The sequence below is a fragment of the Typopeltis vanoorti genome, chromosome 1, assembly GCF_054136105.1.
Source record: "Typopeltis vanoorti isolate ZY-2024b chromosome 1, IOZ_Tvanoo_1.0, whole genome shotgun sequence".
Classification (NCBI taxonomy): Eukaryota; Metazoa; Arthropoda; class Arachnida; order Uropygi; family Thelyphonidae; genus Typopeltis; species Typopeltis vanoorti.
In genome coordinates, this window is record NC_143549.1 from 94401186 (window position 1) to 94416726 (window position 15541).

The 15541-nt window shown below is 36.0% G+C and overlaps 1 non-coding gene across 1 annotated transcript; it reads left to right on the forward strand.

Annotated features, from left to right (window-relative positions):
• Nucleotides 1-986: 986 nt before the first annotated feature.
• Nucleotides 987-1058, forward strand: TRNAE-UUC (transfer RNA glutamic acid (anticodon UUC)). Its single transcript has one exon. It is a non-coding gene; the product is annotated as a tRNA-Glu (tRNA).
• The last annotated feature ends 14483 nt before the right edge of the window (nucleotides 1059-15541 follow it).

Below are 15541 nucleotides of genomic sequence, written 5' to 3' on the forward strand. Positions count from 1 at the left end.
TGCAATGTCGTTGATAATCCAGCTAAATTTATCAACGAGTATTCTGTATTTTCACTGTATATCTAAATGACCTCCTTTTATTGTACTCTAATACAGTCCATAGTTTCATTGATGATAATACAATAAATTGTGTTTCGTTTGACAAACTTTGTAGTGCTCAGACATTTCATGTTTCAAGATCTTTCGTAGGCAATGCAAATCAATTGATCTCCTTAACAATTTCCTCTTCAGGAGGACAACTAAGTCAACCTCACTGCAAAACTTTTATAATTTTCACACCTCCTACAAGGTGTGATTTCTCTTGTTAGTCAACTTGTATCTGTAGCCTTTACTGACGCACGCGTATTACATACATAGCCGCCAGCTACTCGAAAAAAAAATTAGGTGAGTTTGTCTCCGTTAAGGACACTGGAAACAGTCGATACAGATGCAACTATTTAACTTTTTTGCGGAATTTATTTTTTATGGTGATCAACTGTGAAAGTAGGGGTGTTTCCTTTGGTTTATTTGAGTCCATTCCTACTTTCGTTTCTGTTTCGATTGATCAGTTCTTCTTTAGATTATTTTATATTTAAGACTCGTTTTTTATGACATGTGTGATACAATTTTGATTTATTCCATGCTTAGTTTTAATTACTTGTTCAGTTACATTAATTTTTTGTACAGTTATTTTTTATTCTATTTGCAATATTTATTAAAATAATTATGGTAATTCATGTATTTATCTATTTTTCGAATATCAAAATAACAACGTGAGTTATTAATATATTTATATTTCGTCATTTTCTTAAAGCCAATGAAAACCGCAGTACATTAAATACCTGCTCGATAGGCATTGCTACTTATTTGCCTGGTAATGTGAGTTTCGCTTTATCTCTTAAGTCATCCAAGTACAGGTACAATTTCGTAATAATCATAAGTGACGTGTTAAAACCAGGAAGTCCATTGTTATTTATAAGTAATAAGGAAAGGAAATACCACAAGATTCCCATGTGGTCTAGTGGTTAGGATTCCTGCCTTTCACGCAGGCAGCCCGGGTTCGATTCCCGGCGTGGGAAAAACATTTTAAATATATGTATCATTGTCCTTTCTTCTCGCTCAGATGTTTATTTTATATCTCTGGTCTAGTGGATATTGTGAAGGCTCTGCAATCATCGTAAATTCGTACTATAGGTCCGAATTATTCTGTTGGCACGAATGTTTTTAGCTGTAAAGGATTTTTGTCTCAGTGCCATACGACCACTCTACTTATGAATGTCCTGAAGAGGCTTTAAAAGAGTCTCGTATTTAGTAGGCCGATCTAACTGCAGTATATCCAAAGTATACGATAGTTTTCTCAGGGAGGGACTAACATTGAATGCATACATATCCAGAAAAAAAAAGCGATTGCATTTTGACACAGTAAAATCTATCGTAATAGTAAAACCTATTTCAATGGAATGAAGTGACATGCTTTTATGAATTTGTCTGTAAAGAAAAAAACAACATCAACGAAGACGCTTTCTTCTCAAAAGTTTATAAGAAGCAAAAGCGAAATCCGCCATAAAAATAAAATTCCTAGAAAGAGAAGCTGATGGGGTTTCAAATGGTACTTACTTAAGTATTTTATTTTAAATTTCACTTTCTTATTATTAAAAATGCTAACCTAATATTCAGTTTGATTACCATTCTTCACTTTTTAGTTATCATTACTTAATTAGCTGATAAAAACATATGAATATTTTGCATTACAATATCGTAAACAGGTGAAGAAGGGTTCATTTTTCCAGTTTACATTAACAATTTTTGAAATCAGAATAGTGAATTTTAGATTGCTCAAAATAATTTTTTTAACTTTTTGAAGAAACAACGAATCCTCAACCCAGACTTTAATCGTGTATGGTTCACCCCTTTCCTAGACGGTTCCTTAGAACTGGTTGAGTTCTCCTAGTGAGGGATAAAGTATGTTTTTTTTTTTTTTTTTTTTTTTTAATGACTGTAGATCCATGCATATTCACGGGCCGGTTTGCTTGTTTTGAGGGACAAAATACCCGAGTTTCCGGGTGAAAAAACCCAAAACCCTCCACCTCTGTATAAGACCTGCTAACTCACCTTTAGTCGAAAGAAACCAGATAAAGTTTTCCCACATCACTCACGGAATCGACTGATTCAGTGAGTGATGTGGGAAAAAGTGATGAGCTGCGGAGGAGTTTTACTATAAAGCGTTCTAGAGGCGTTTACACAGGGTGATTATAAATTATTGTCGGGGTTTCCGTGGCCAATAAGTTTAAAACTGGAAGAAACAAAATAACATTTATAACAGAAAATGAAAGTGTAACTCAAAAAATTTTATTTGGCAATACTGTACTCACCACATTCATGTCTGGGAGATAATATGACGTCATACTTCAAAATAGCGACTGTTCAAGAGAACGCGATGTGCGTACTTTCGTTTTTAGAAAGTAAGCACACAGCTTTCTCTTGAACAAAAAGGAGTGGGAAGACTAAGCACTTTCCAGGAAGATGTTGATCGAATCCAGGAAGCATTTTATTGAAGCCCACAACTACACAACTAGAGCTTGTTTGCAGGTATACCAATTTGCCTAAGACATTCTGTCAAAAGTCGAAGCTAATGAAAGTCACCTTCGGAGATGAGTATTTAGTGATCAAGTAATGTTTTGTATGTCAGGGAGGGTAAATCATCATTACTGCAGAATATGGGGATCAGAAAACCCTCATGTGACTGGATCAGCTTTCGAATACCTGGCTGACAAATTTTCTCGACTTAGCTAAGCGAAAATTAAAGAGGAAGTCCTCAGATCCGAGACCTTTTCATTGACGAGATGTTCCACAACCTGCTACAGGTTTTGGAACATCTATGTCAACTAACATCCTCGGAAATGTCAGGGCATAAAACTAAAAGGATCTGTATCTCTATTACTGTCTCTCTGTCTCTGTATCACAAACTTGACTGCAGTATGTCCTTAAAAATACACTTGTTCTATTTCTACGTGGATTGCTTCTCCGACAACTGCGGCATAGTTAGTGATGAGCACGGTGAATGTTTCCATCATGAAATTACGACGATGGAGAAACGATACCAGGGAAAGTGGTCCACTTCCATGTTGGCTGATTACTGTTGGATGCTCGCTAGAGATGATCCTGAGCAGAACGTCGAATTTAGAAGCGGGCATTTAGTGCTATAAGTGATAAGTACGTATTGCTCTATTATACAGGGTGTCCCAAAATTCACGCAAGATTTAAATTTAGCGCCATTTGTGCGGTAAAATGTTGCCAACGAGAAAAAAAAATACAGCGTGACAGCTGACAGTTCAGGGTTATTAAAAACTGACCACACACAGCGAAGAGAGTTCGTTGAATGGATTATGGAACAACAACAAAAGTGGATGCTTATTTTTCGAACAAAATCATCTTCAGCGATGAGGCTCATTTTCATCTTGATGGCTTCGTTAATCGACAAAATTGTCGCATTTGGGGTTCAGAAAATCCACGAGTGATTGTTGAGAAACAAATGCAAACACAACGTGTCACTGTTTGGTGCGGATTTTGGGCTGGAGGCATCATCGGTCCATTCTTCTTCGAAAATGCGGCTGGTAAGGCAATAACAAGTTAATGGTGCTCGCTATCGCGACATGATAATCCAGTTTTTTGTGCCTAAATTGCAAGATATGGATGTGACAACATGTGGTTTCAACAAGACGGTGCCACATGCCATACAGCCAGAGAAACATTTCAATTACTGCATGAGTCATTTCCTGGTCGGGTAATTTCCCGTTTTGGTGATCAGAATTAGCAGCCCATATCATGTGACTTAACGCCGTTGGACTTTTTTCTTTGGTTTTTTTTTTGAGTCTAAGGTTTATGCCAGCAAGCCCACGACCACCCACGCCGTGAAGGAGGAAATTGAGCGCTGTATCAACGAAATTTAGCCACATTTATGCAAAACGGTCATGGAAAATTTAGACAAAAGAGTGTGTATGTGCCAGCAAAGCCGTGGAGGCCATTTACCCGATATGCTATTCCATGCATAACCCTATACTGTATACTTTATGAATCAATAAGAAATTACAATTTTTAAGTAAAAACCTGTGTTTTCTATCAAAATTACTTCTTGCGTGAATTTTGGGACACCCTGTATAAGAAACTATTGCTGATCTCTTACAAAGTGTAGTCAATTTTGCATTTTCATTGTCATATTCGTGTTCAGCACCTCTAAATCTGTAAGAAATACTAAAGTAATCTGAGGGGCATGATATTACTAAACTTTTGTTGTCCAACGTAATGTAATGTTTGTTAATTTAATAATATATTTTTGCTCTGCACGATATCTTTTTTCTAAATATCTAGTGCCATTCGCTGTTGGTATTAGTGTGCCATGTTGATATAACAGTGACAAGGTGAAATGAAAACTAGAGAGAGAGAGAGACAGAGAGGGAAAGGAAGAATATATCCGTATGAATATCACAACTCTTAGGTTAGAAATGAATGTCATGGGCTAAATCTAGTATTCATTTGCAGCATTCCAGTAACTTAGCTTTCGACCCACGTCAATTAATAATTCAAAGAAGAAATTGCATCTATTCTTGGTTCCAAAACTCACTTACCCTAATACTGTTTCGAGACATTTCTGCCAGAGGAACGGGGAAAACGAGATGATTCCTCGAACGTGAAGTTTAACATAATATATTTATATGACTGGAGTTCTACAAGGCAGTTCGTTAGAGTAAGAGAAGACAGATAGCCGGTTATACTGCAACTTTTTTTTCATTGGGTGCTAGCTTCTATTAGCATCAGTCTTTCATTCCAATCTCCCAATTCATTTTCGGTTGTTGCTTTTCTCATGGATAAAGTAATCATTCCTTTATTGTTTTTGATAATGAGAAAGCACTGTAATTTTCATAATAATATGTGATGTAGCTTGTGGCAACATTTCTGATACAGTGATGCTAAACCACAAGAACAAAGATCGTTACAGGTTTGATTCTAGTTGATATAATAGAGAAGAAGTTATTCAATCGTTTTCCTTTTTAGCCAATTCCCGAAATATTTCGACGCAAGAATGTATTTCTTTCCCTCCCGGAAACTTTGATTTTTAATCTCACACTTCAGAAAATTCGCACTACCTCAGAAAACTCAGTAAGATATAAATGATCTACAATGATATGTATTGAACGACCAAAGAGTAAATTGTAAAACCGACTCCGATTGTAAATGATGGAAGAAACATTAAACCATTACCAAGTTGTTGTCATTTGAAAGAAAGACCAAACGATGTCTGACCTGATCACGTAACCTAGAGGTATCAAGAGCGACTACAAGTGTTACTCCAAATCTTTCTATGACTTGTGCTTAAAAGTTTAGAGCTGGCAGATCTTCTGTGGATCGAGAGAGGTGAACGTTATTCTGGTTAGCACTAATTAATTGATGGTCTTCCAAGCAGTGAAGAAATGTGTTGATTACTATCCGTATTATGTTCGAAACAGAGAAGGCCAATCGATCGATCGTTAGGTGGCTGTCTTTTATCATCTTATTTGTGGAATATGAGAATGGGAATAGTAACTTTCTTGGATAGGTGTCAGTGAAGTATATTGCAGTTTATAGAATTGGAATTAACTGTTGGCATAGTAGAGGGTGAGAGGAGCATAATCGTATCTTCTACGATTATGGATGATATTACAATGATAGCAGCTGAATATGAATGGATGGAATGGGCAAAAGTTACCACTAGAGTGTTGGAGTGGGACCAGACAGCTGGAATATTATTTGAGCTCGAGTCGCGACGAGAATTAAATTTTCCTTCTCTGGCCAGCGGCAGAACATGAAAATTTATGTGTGCAGAATCTTAGACTTCTTTTTATCTTGGAATTTTTTGGTACCCTTTGGAGAAATAAGACTTGGAAAGCTGTTGGAGATTATGAGACTTAATAGGGAAAGAAGACCCTTGTTCTAGCGAGAATTATTCAGTAATTCGGTTAGAGAAACTGCTTGATATAGTAAATAAGCAACACTAATCACGTGGAATGAATAGTGAACGATGTTCCTAGAGAAGGTTGTGGTCTGAATTACCAAGAAGAGCTAACATCTCACTGTGTTCAGAAAGAGAGCTGAACATTTAAGAAAACTTCCCAGGTGCACGGAAGATTATCCGGAATAGAGAGTAGATATACAATTTTTTGTCAGACCATTACTAACAGCAAATAATTTGACATTCTACTCTGATGAGTGGAGTTAAAGAAGGGGGGAGGACAGATTGAGCTGTGAACCTTCAAGTCCTAAAGATGATGACCTCCTTGTTTGGGTATTTAGAATGAAGCAAATGAAGCTTTAGAGATGATCAAAGATGTTCAAGTAATTATCATAATTACGTGGGAGAAATGACAGTTATAAGGACAATAACAAAGTGTTGCGAGGAAATTTTTTGCGATTGCATTTTATATGAATCTGGGTGTGGAATTCTGTACCACTGAAAATATAAAATAGAATGCACATGTTCAGTGCTTTTTTAACTGAAATAACGTACAATGTCGTTTAGATGATCGAGGAGTTATTATAAGGCTTTGATTACCCCTCCTTCCTTATTGGAATGTCTTCCAGTAAGGAAGGCCTGGTAATCAGCGGGCGATGAATGTTTTCTGGCACTTCTCTAGCTGGCATTTTCTCCTTCCAGGAAAGATGTGCTTTTAAGTGGTTATTTTAATTTTCCTACATATACAACTCTAAAAATATACTAAAGTATATATCACATATGGCAATACAATATTTATACAGCGATGCCAATTTTTGCACAAATTTAGCATCACATATACAGTATATACGGATGCAAATAGCAATTAGGCTTATGTACTGATATTGAAAAATTTCAAACCAAAAAAAAAAAAAACACTTGAGAAGAAGAGCAACTCAAGTAGAACTTTCAGAAGGTGAATAAATTTTATATTAATGAGATAAAATACTCATAGGATTACCCTACAATCTAAACATGGTTACTGAACTATTTTCTCTAACACAACCAAACGTTAAAAATGATTCATTAATACACAAATTAAAAACAACAGCACCCAGCTTACAATTTGTACAAACTGTATACAAATATGTTAGGCACATTTCTTGAGTTACTCATAATAAGAAATTATCCTTCAAATCTACTTATTTTCTTTCTTCTTGTCCTATTCATAGTTTCACAAGAATGACACATTCTCGAACTTTTATTTATAACTTCACGTGGTTTTTACGCTACCAAATGAACTCTGTTGCACAGAGAACTGCCGAACAAACATCACAGTGAAAGTCACAATTCTCTATATATTCAACAGTATCTTTGGATCTCAGCTAGGTGCGACTTCTTCATTCTGAGACATATCTTACAGGATAAATGCTTCTAATAACGCACGATAATTCTGATGCATGACGGTATATGGTAGTTGACATAATTCAGTAGATGAGAGCGTTCTAATGGTGATAGCGGGAAACCATGCTTCGTAAAACATCTGGAAGCGTTAACTCAAGTAATCTGAAAAATAACATAAAAATGCTACATTAAATGAAACTAAATTTGGAACGTCACTGAAAAAACGAAACTGTTAACATTGATTCAGACAAATAAGCAAATGATTGTAAAGAATCACAGGACACATGCGTATTGTCATATTGTTCTTGTGTAATATTAATACATGGGGGATTGCGCAGCTCAATCAGAATTAATCATGCAGTTTGTCTTGACAGGCTTAAATTCAGATCCCATATATGAAACGAAGAGACCATCTCATTCGAAAATTCTTTATAAGGGCTTTTCAACTGAAACACACACACACACACACACACACACACACACACACACACACACACACACACACACACACACACACACACACACACACACACACACACACACACACACACACACACACACACACACACACACACACACACACACACACACACACACACACACACACACACACACACACACACACACACACACGACTACGGCGGACAGTCACCCAATAGTTACATTTAATTAGTTCATTCATCAATCAATCTTGAAAATTACATGAAATGTATCCATCAGACATTTGTTGAACATTTACATGAAATCTATCGATCCCTTATTCAAAAAACTTGACATCGACTAGTCCACTATTTCATCAAATTCAGACTGGACTGCGGTTACTAATTCTAGAGGAACTTAGGGTGTGGATCTACTTAACAAGTGGAAGGAATTTTTGGAAAAACAACTGGGATCTGGTATAAAGCGACCTTGCAGAAAGAAGAAACGGAAGAGAACGTCGAGAAAACACGATCCGCGATATATTCGCTTAAAAAATGTCTTCAGAGTTTGTGGGTTCAGAGCTCGATATCTTTGGTGTACCGCCAACTGACTATTCACATCAGAAGTGTTTGTATGCAGCATATGACCCGCTTTCGAGTCTCGAAACCGGTCCGTTAGAATGCTTTGTAAGTGGCGGACAACATTACCTGGATTCTTTCTCTTGTAAACTTCCTTCTCCAGAATTTGCCAAACAGAGAAATCCATGAGGGTCAAATCCCATCAGCGAGATGCCCACTCAGTTGGACCCAGTCTATCAATCCAATCTCCTGACGAACCTCTGTCTTCATAATATTAGACAGCATGCTCTTGTTGGATTTTCAGTATCAGGAAAAGGTGAGAGTCCAACTTTGGATATCTATTTTCTCCTGTAACTGCGTTCTGAAAAACTACAGTCCAATCAACCCTTCAGTGGATATCACACCGCAGAAAGTTACTTCTCACTGGTTTAGACCCATGTAATATTGGGGATTGGGAGTAACACACAGTGGTACTGTTTGACATAATTTGACATAAATTATCGCTTAATTTGGGAGGCTCCGTCGGACCATATAATCGTGTTCATTAAGACGGAATATTGTTTGTTCTAATTAATAAAGATTTCACATATTTAAATCCTCAGTCGGCATCATCATCTAGATGACCAGGCAAATTTATAACTTCATAATAATAGAACAAGCCAGAAGAACACACGCAATTCACAGCCATATACATTATGAACACAGAATTAACCACCCTACAAGGGTATTAATTTCAAAGCAGTTATGTTAATTAGCCGTGTAAAATGAAATTGGGAACGGGGTTTGTATGCAATTCGGCCTTATCCTAAGGCTGAGTAATCTTCTCGATATCGCCATAAAATATGAGATGTCCGTATTGGTGTCTTTTTTATTTTTTCTGGAGTTCAGATGGTGCTATATCTAGGAGACATTTTCAGACTTTTCATATACTGTGTTTGTACTGCTCCTGTCTCTCATTTGCTCTAAATTCTTGGATTTCCAATCTCTATGTAATTTATATTTTGCCATTTTTTAAGTTGTAAGACTTTAATAAAGAAACAGTGAGAAAAATAGAGCAATGACTTACTCTGCAGTTAAAATGGCTAAATGCAAAGCAGAAGAAAGAAAGAAAGAAAGAAAGAAAGAAAGAAATCCAGCAGGTACAGAACGAACAAAGGAAATATAAGAAAGAAAGTTAAAAGGGAATATAAGAAAGAGAGAAAAAGAGGACATCGAAAATAATAAGTGAAAGGATATATAACAGGAAAGAAATGGGAAGAAGAAGAAGAAAAGACAAAATAAGGAAGGAAGAAGAAGAAAGAGGCAAAGAAAGAAAATGGGAAAGATAATAAACGAAAGGAGATAAAATGGAAAGAAATGCAATGAAGAAGAAAAGAAAAAAAAAGAAAGGAAATGAAAAGAAACAGAAAGAGAAAGAAAAGGAGAAGGATAATGAGAGAAAGAAGATATAAAATGAAATAAATAAAGAAAGAAGAAAGAAATAAAGAAAAAGAAAGGGGAAAGTTTTTAAAAACCTGACTAATGTAAACAGAGAAAAAATGAAAGAAAAAATAGAAAAAGAAAAATGGAATACAGAAATTCAGATGGGAAGATTCATTGTAAACAAAGAAAATAAGAAAGAATTAAAGATTTTAAAGAACCAGAAGGGGGAAGAATAAAATACGTGAGAACAGGGGTAAGAGAACGAACTACCTGTATAGCTGCACTCTTCATCGTGTGGCCACCACACCATCTTCAACAAGATTTAAAACGAACTTACCGATATTCGGGAGCCAGTGGAGATCTCTGCGTCTGACGAACTTTCCTCTTTCATTAATAAGGAACACCTTAAAGTCATCTGCCAGACACCGTGAAAAGACTGCCGCTGTTTCGGGCTCATATCCACGAGACACTTAAGCGCGACAGAGCTTGCTGACGTGAGACGCTCGGACTGCTATGTGTCTCTTTCTCACTAGCACGATCGATCGCAGGGAAGTGAGCATGTGAATGGCCCTTAGGTAGCTCGCTGCAGGAGGCTGCAGAAAAATGGAATTCAGTAGTGATATTGACACCACTAGTTGACAAGGGAGGTGGGCGAACTTCCAAGAAGTGTTTGAAACGATCTTCGTAATAAAGTCATAACTATCACCTGCATCTTCGTTAGATGATGAAGAATGGAAATCGAAGTACTCTCTCTCTCGTTCGATCGCTCATCTTTCATTTAATAATTTTTTACTCTTTCTGTATGTTTATCCATTTCCTCTTTCATCCCCTATTTTCCCACCTCTTCTTCCTCTTCTTCTACAACGTCATCATTATTTTCATCATAATGTTCTTTTCCTTCGACTTCATCATCACCAATTTATTCTAATTCTCCTTCCTTCTCTCTCTCATTATTGATTTAAATTCCTTTCTTTCCGCACATCTATTATTAGACTTTTCTTTCTACTCTTATTTTATTCTCCTTTTCGGTTTCATTTCTCTATCTTACGCAGGGTAGACACACACACACACACACACACACACACACACACACACACACACACATGCTTCGTCCACCACTCTTTCATATGTCATTTTAATCGCCGAATGTCAGTTAGCTAAGTCGCTGCATTTTTTTCAGACGTTAATGAAGACCGTTAATAAAAACTAATTATTCAAGAATCTCAAAGAAACCCAAAGTCTCATTAAGCAAACGATCCTGTTCAGGATCGCCGTCAAGGCTTACAGTTAAGCCCTGGGATTTAAAGAAATACATTACAATCAACACCTAAAACCACACGGTGTGCACTTTCTCTAGATTAGAGTCACCAACAAACCATTTAATCTGCAACGACTGAAGAGTAAGATACCAGATGTCTGCGCACCATTAAGTTGTTCTCATGTGTATATCCATCGATCACTTTCATTATTGTTCTGAAAGAGAAACGCCTTAAACTGTATAACACAAAATGTCTTTTGGGGGTTCTAACAATTGCATGGTTGCTGGATTTAATAATCCTCAGAATGACTGCTTTAACCAGGTTTCATTGTTTTGACGCTACTTGCGATTTTTGAAGACGAGATACTTGTTTTCCAATCAGCGGCATTATTTTGTTGGCAAAATTCAGCAAAAAGAAGAAGGATCAAGTTTTTCATGAATGTATTTTTGTGGATTGGGATAAACGTCAAAAAAGGACAAGATTGTTTTAAGATATGGGTTGATAATCTAATTAGAGTAGACTAACCTAGAAATATTTTATTCGTTTTAAACTACAGTACAAAAATGATAAAATTAAAGGAAAAAAAGAACCTGTTTAGGAAAAGAATCAAAGTGGATTGGATAGCATCTCCACTCCCAGAAAATTCAGTTCAAGCGGCGTTGTTTATAGGTCTAAATTAGTCTTTCTCGAAATAAACAAGAAGAATGAAGTGACTTTAAAATCATCCGTGTTTAGTTCATAGAACAAGATTCCCGGATTATTTAAATCTTACCCTGCCCCGCAGAATTAAATATGCTTACGTTACCAACCTGTCTTGGGCAGGAGTCACATAAAATAATTTAAAAAGTAACGTTATAATGAAAAAAACAACAGCAGATCCATGTTTATTTAAAATGACACTGCAACATATAAATCAGTTGGAGTGTCTACCTAGGTAATCTGAAAGCATTCAGAATAAATTAGCTCACCTAGAATCCGTTCTATTCTGTTCTGTCTATCAATCATAAAGCAAAAAGTTATAAGAATCGTGCGCATTTATGAAAATGCGCACGATAAATGGTAAAAAAATCGTGTGATTTTTTTACCATTTCGTGCGCATTTAATATTAGCTTAGGTGATTTTTTTACCATTTTGCATGAGTATCCAAACTCCATCGAATTAGGGTAATTTAAAATTTCCAACTTCAGCCAAACTTCTGAACTATCAATCGAGCTTCAGAGATTGCGTCAAGCCTGAAAGCCAATCTAGCAACAAGCAGTCGTAGACTATTGGTCGAACTCAGTACTCCAGAGTAAACACTATGACGTCATTGTCATCAGATTGGTTATGATTACCAGAAGTTGTCGGAATGTTCCGTACCAATCAAGAAGATTGAAAGTTCGAGCTTCTTCATTTCTCCTAGAATAGAGTTCAGATCTGGAACTATGTGTAATCACGTGTTACGATCGCAGTTTCACCTCTTGCGAGGAGAGCGCATTGCTGATGTTCAATAAGTCCGGGCAGATGTCGTGTGGACAGTTTTTTGCTTTCATGGACTAGCTATGGCACCATAAAGGGATCGAAATGCTGCAGACTGAGACGGATCAAGACGATAGCACACATTTGGCTATATTTTTGTTGATTAATGCGTTTCATCCGGTAACCACATTATTGAACAAATACAATTAAGATAAAAAAGTTTTATTTTTTTTAATCTTAATTCTTTCCCGTAGCCTTTAACCATTTGGTCTCTTGATTAATTTCTTTCTCGATATTGTAGTATCTGTTCGTGATAATGCATGACTTTTATTAATTTGATAGTAAAACTCTATCCAACAATAAAGGGCGAATCACAAATTCAGCCTTTTGTTTCAGAGACGATGTCTCTCTGTACTGCAGGGAGGAGGGGGATTCGATACTTGGGAACCACTACTTGCTCTGTACGACCTACCACTAAGAGGGAAAATGGTGGATTTCTTCTTTTTTAATTAAAAAAAAATAAAAATAATGCAGCTATATTCAAAAGAATGTATCCCAGTTGGACAGATATGCATACAATCACAATTTATTAGAATATCGTGATATTAAAATTGATTGGCTACCGGTGGAGGTTGAACTGCCCACTCAGTCTCTAAAAGCTAGATAGGGTTTAAAGCCTACTTCCTATAATGGAATAAACGGGCATACAATCACAATTTATTAGAATATGGTGATATTAAGATCTTAAAGAGGCCTGTATAGCTCGGTGGAAGTGGCACATGCATCCTCTGCACTAGGTCACACTGGAGGATGTTTCTAAGCTTTTCTTCGACAGGTTCCCGAGTTAGTCGTTCTCTGACACGGACAAGCGGATTTTCTCTCCCGGAAACTAGGGTTTTCATCCCGTATACTCAAGAAAATTGACCATAGAATCCACATTATTTCAGATCATATTTCAGACAATAACCTGTTGGAGTTGGGTACCATGATACCAAGAGATGGCAGCACTTGGTAGAGTGCTGCCATCTCAAGAATAAAAGGCGTTAGCTTATTATTATAATTATTATTAAAATCTTAAAGGTGTATAATATCTTTTTAGAATTTTAATAATAATTTTAAAATATTTTGAATTCTAAAGAAATATTTTATATATAGTATAAGTTACACTAATATTTCAGATAGAAATTGAAATTTTCACTTAAAACTACAAAACTACGACAATTACTTAAAGTATCATACATTACATCACTTTCATCTCATAATTTCAAAGAAAAAGGTTTATATGAAAATATTAGAAATCGCTTAATAACTTGCGTCAGTTCAATTGTTGAAGAAGAGATCTATTATACCTTGAAATTCATAGATGATGAAGTAATAGAATGATGAAGAAAAATATTTTAAACTCACACATTCCGAAATTAAATTAAGATAATTTAAAAATAGGGACGGTAGAAGACAAACTTAGAAGGAATATATTTAGCATACAAACAAAGAGAAAAATGCTCAGCTCAGATTAGTGGTCTTTGTTTTTTACTGCGTTTTTTTCTTTCTTTCTATACAATTAGAGAAAATCATTAATAAAAATGACCACTATCTCAGAATTAACTAACAGGTGATAGCTAATATAGATGACGCAGACTGCCAATCTAGAAGGGATCTGAATATGTAATATACTTGCTATTGGAAAAATGCCATGAAAAAAGGCTTGTATTCATTTCAGAGAGTACAGCATGATATTTCCATGACATAATGAGCCTTTGGAATAATCGTCCATCCTATGGTCTTCATGTTGCATTTGGCTAGTGGGTGGTTGTTTATCTAATTGAATAGGCGTAATCACGATTTTTTTCTTTCCAACAGTTTTCAATTTTTCTTTTAATTAGCATGTCTAAAATAACAAGAAACAAGTAAATAAAATATCCTCTCTCTCTCTCTCTCTCTCTCTGTCTGTCTCTCGTTCTTCTGTTTACATTTTCTGTTTAAGTGTTAATAAATATTTTTGAAGTTTCAGCTTTCGTTGTTTGCATAGCTGCTGAAAAGAATTAACAATGACATCGTTTTTCTTTGTAGATTATATAGAGATCTCTCTCTCTCTACTTCTTTAAGCTGTTGCATTTAAATATTAAGAAATTTAGTGTAACAATGTAACAGTGGACGACAATACTCGTCACACACACACACACACACACACACACACACACACACACACACACACACACACACACACACACACACACACACACACACACACACACACACACACACACACACACACACACACACACACACACACACACACACACACACACACACACACACACACACACACACACACACGCACACGCACACGCTCACGCACACGCACGCACGCACGCACGCGCACACACACACACACACATACAATCTCATTTGTTCATAAAAATGACGCTCATCGTCTCCAGCACTTAAATCCCTTAAAATTATATACATATGAATAAAAAAAATAAACTCTCTGTAATATAATAACTATATAACTCTACGAGTGGAGGTATAGTTGGAACTGAAAACAGCGTTTTGAAAGGTCACCATTTAGGCAACTGTGTTTGTCAGTATGTACTTTTCTGTTCCCATTTTTTCAAACCATGTCAGCATATCCTCTGCAATATAACGTAGTGTATTACCACATTGATGCTTGCTTGCTAGATAATCTTCATAACAACTGTCACAAGACAGAATCATCCAGATGTTAACATAATGTTAGATGCACATTTTAATGATAAATCGCAATGTCTGAAATGCATTTTTATGATTCAAAATTTTTAATATCTAATTCTGATCTCTAAAAGTTATTTTTAAGATGACTACTATATTTCGAGTTTTCAGTAGTATCCTATAATATTTCACCAGTTTATGTCTTCTTTCTCTTTCGTTTTTGGAATGGACTGGACTTGCTAAACTGCCACATTATCGGGATATTTTGCCGTTCGGTTGGAAAAACCTGGTTAGGAAATGAGCCAGGAAGCGAAGAAAGTATTTAGTGTTTTTTTTTCCAGAAGATTCCGTAATAGTTTTTATTG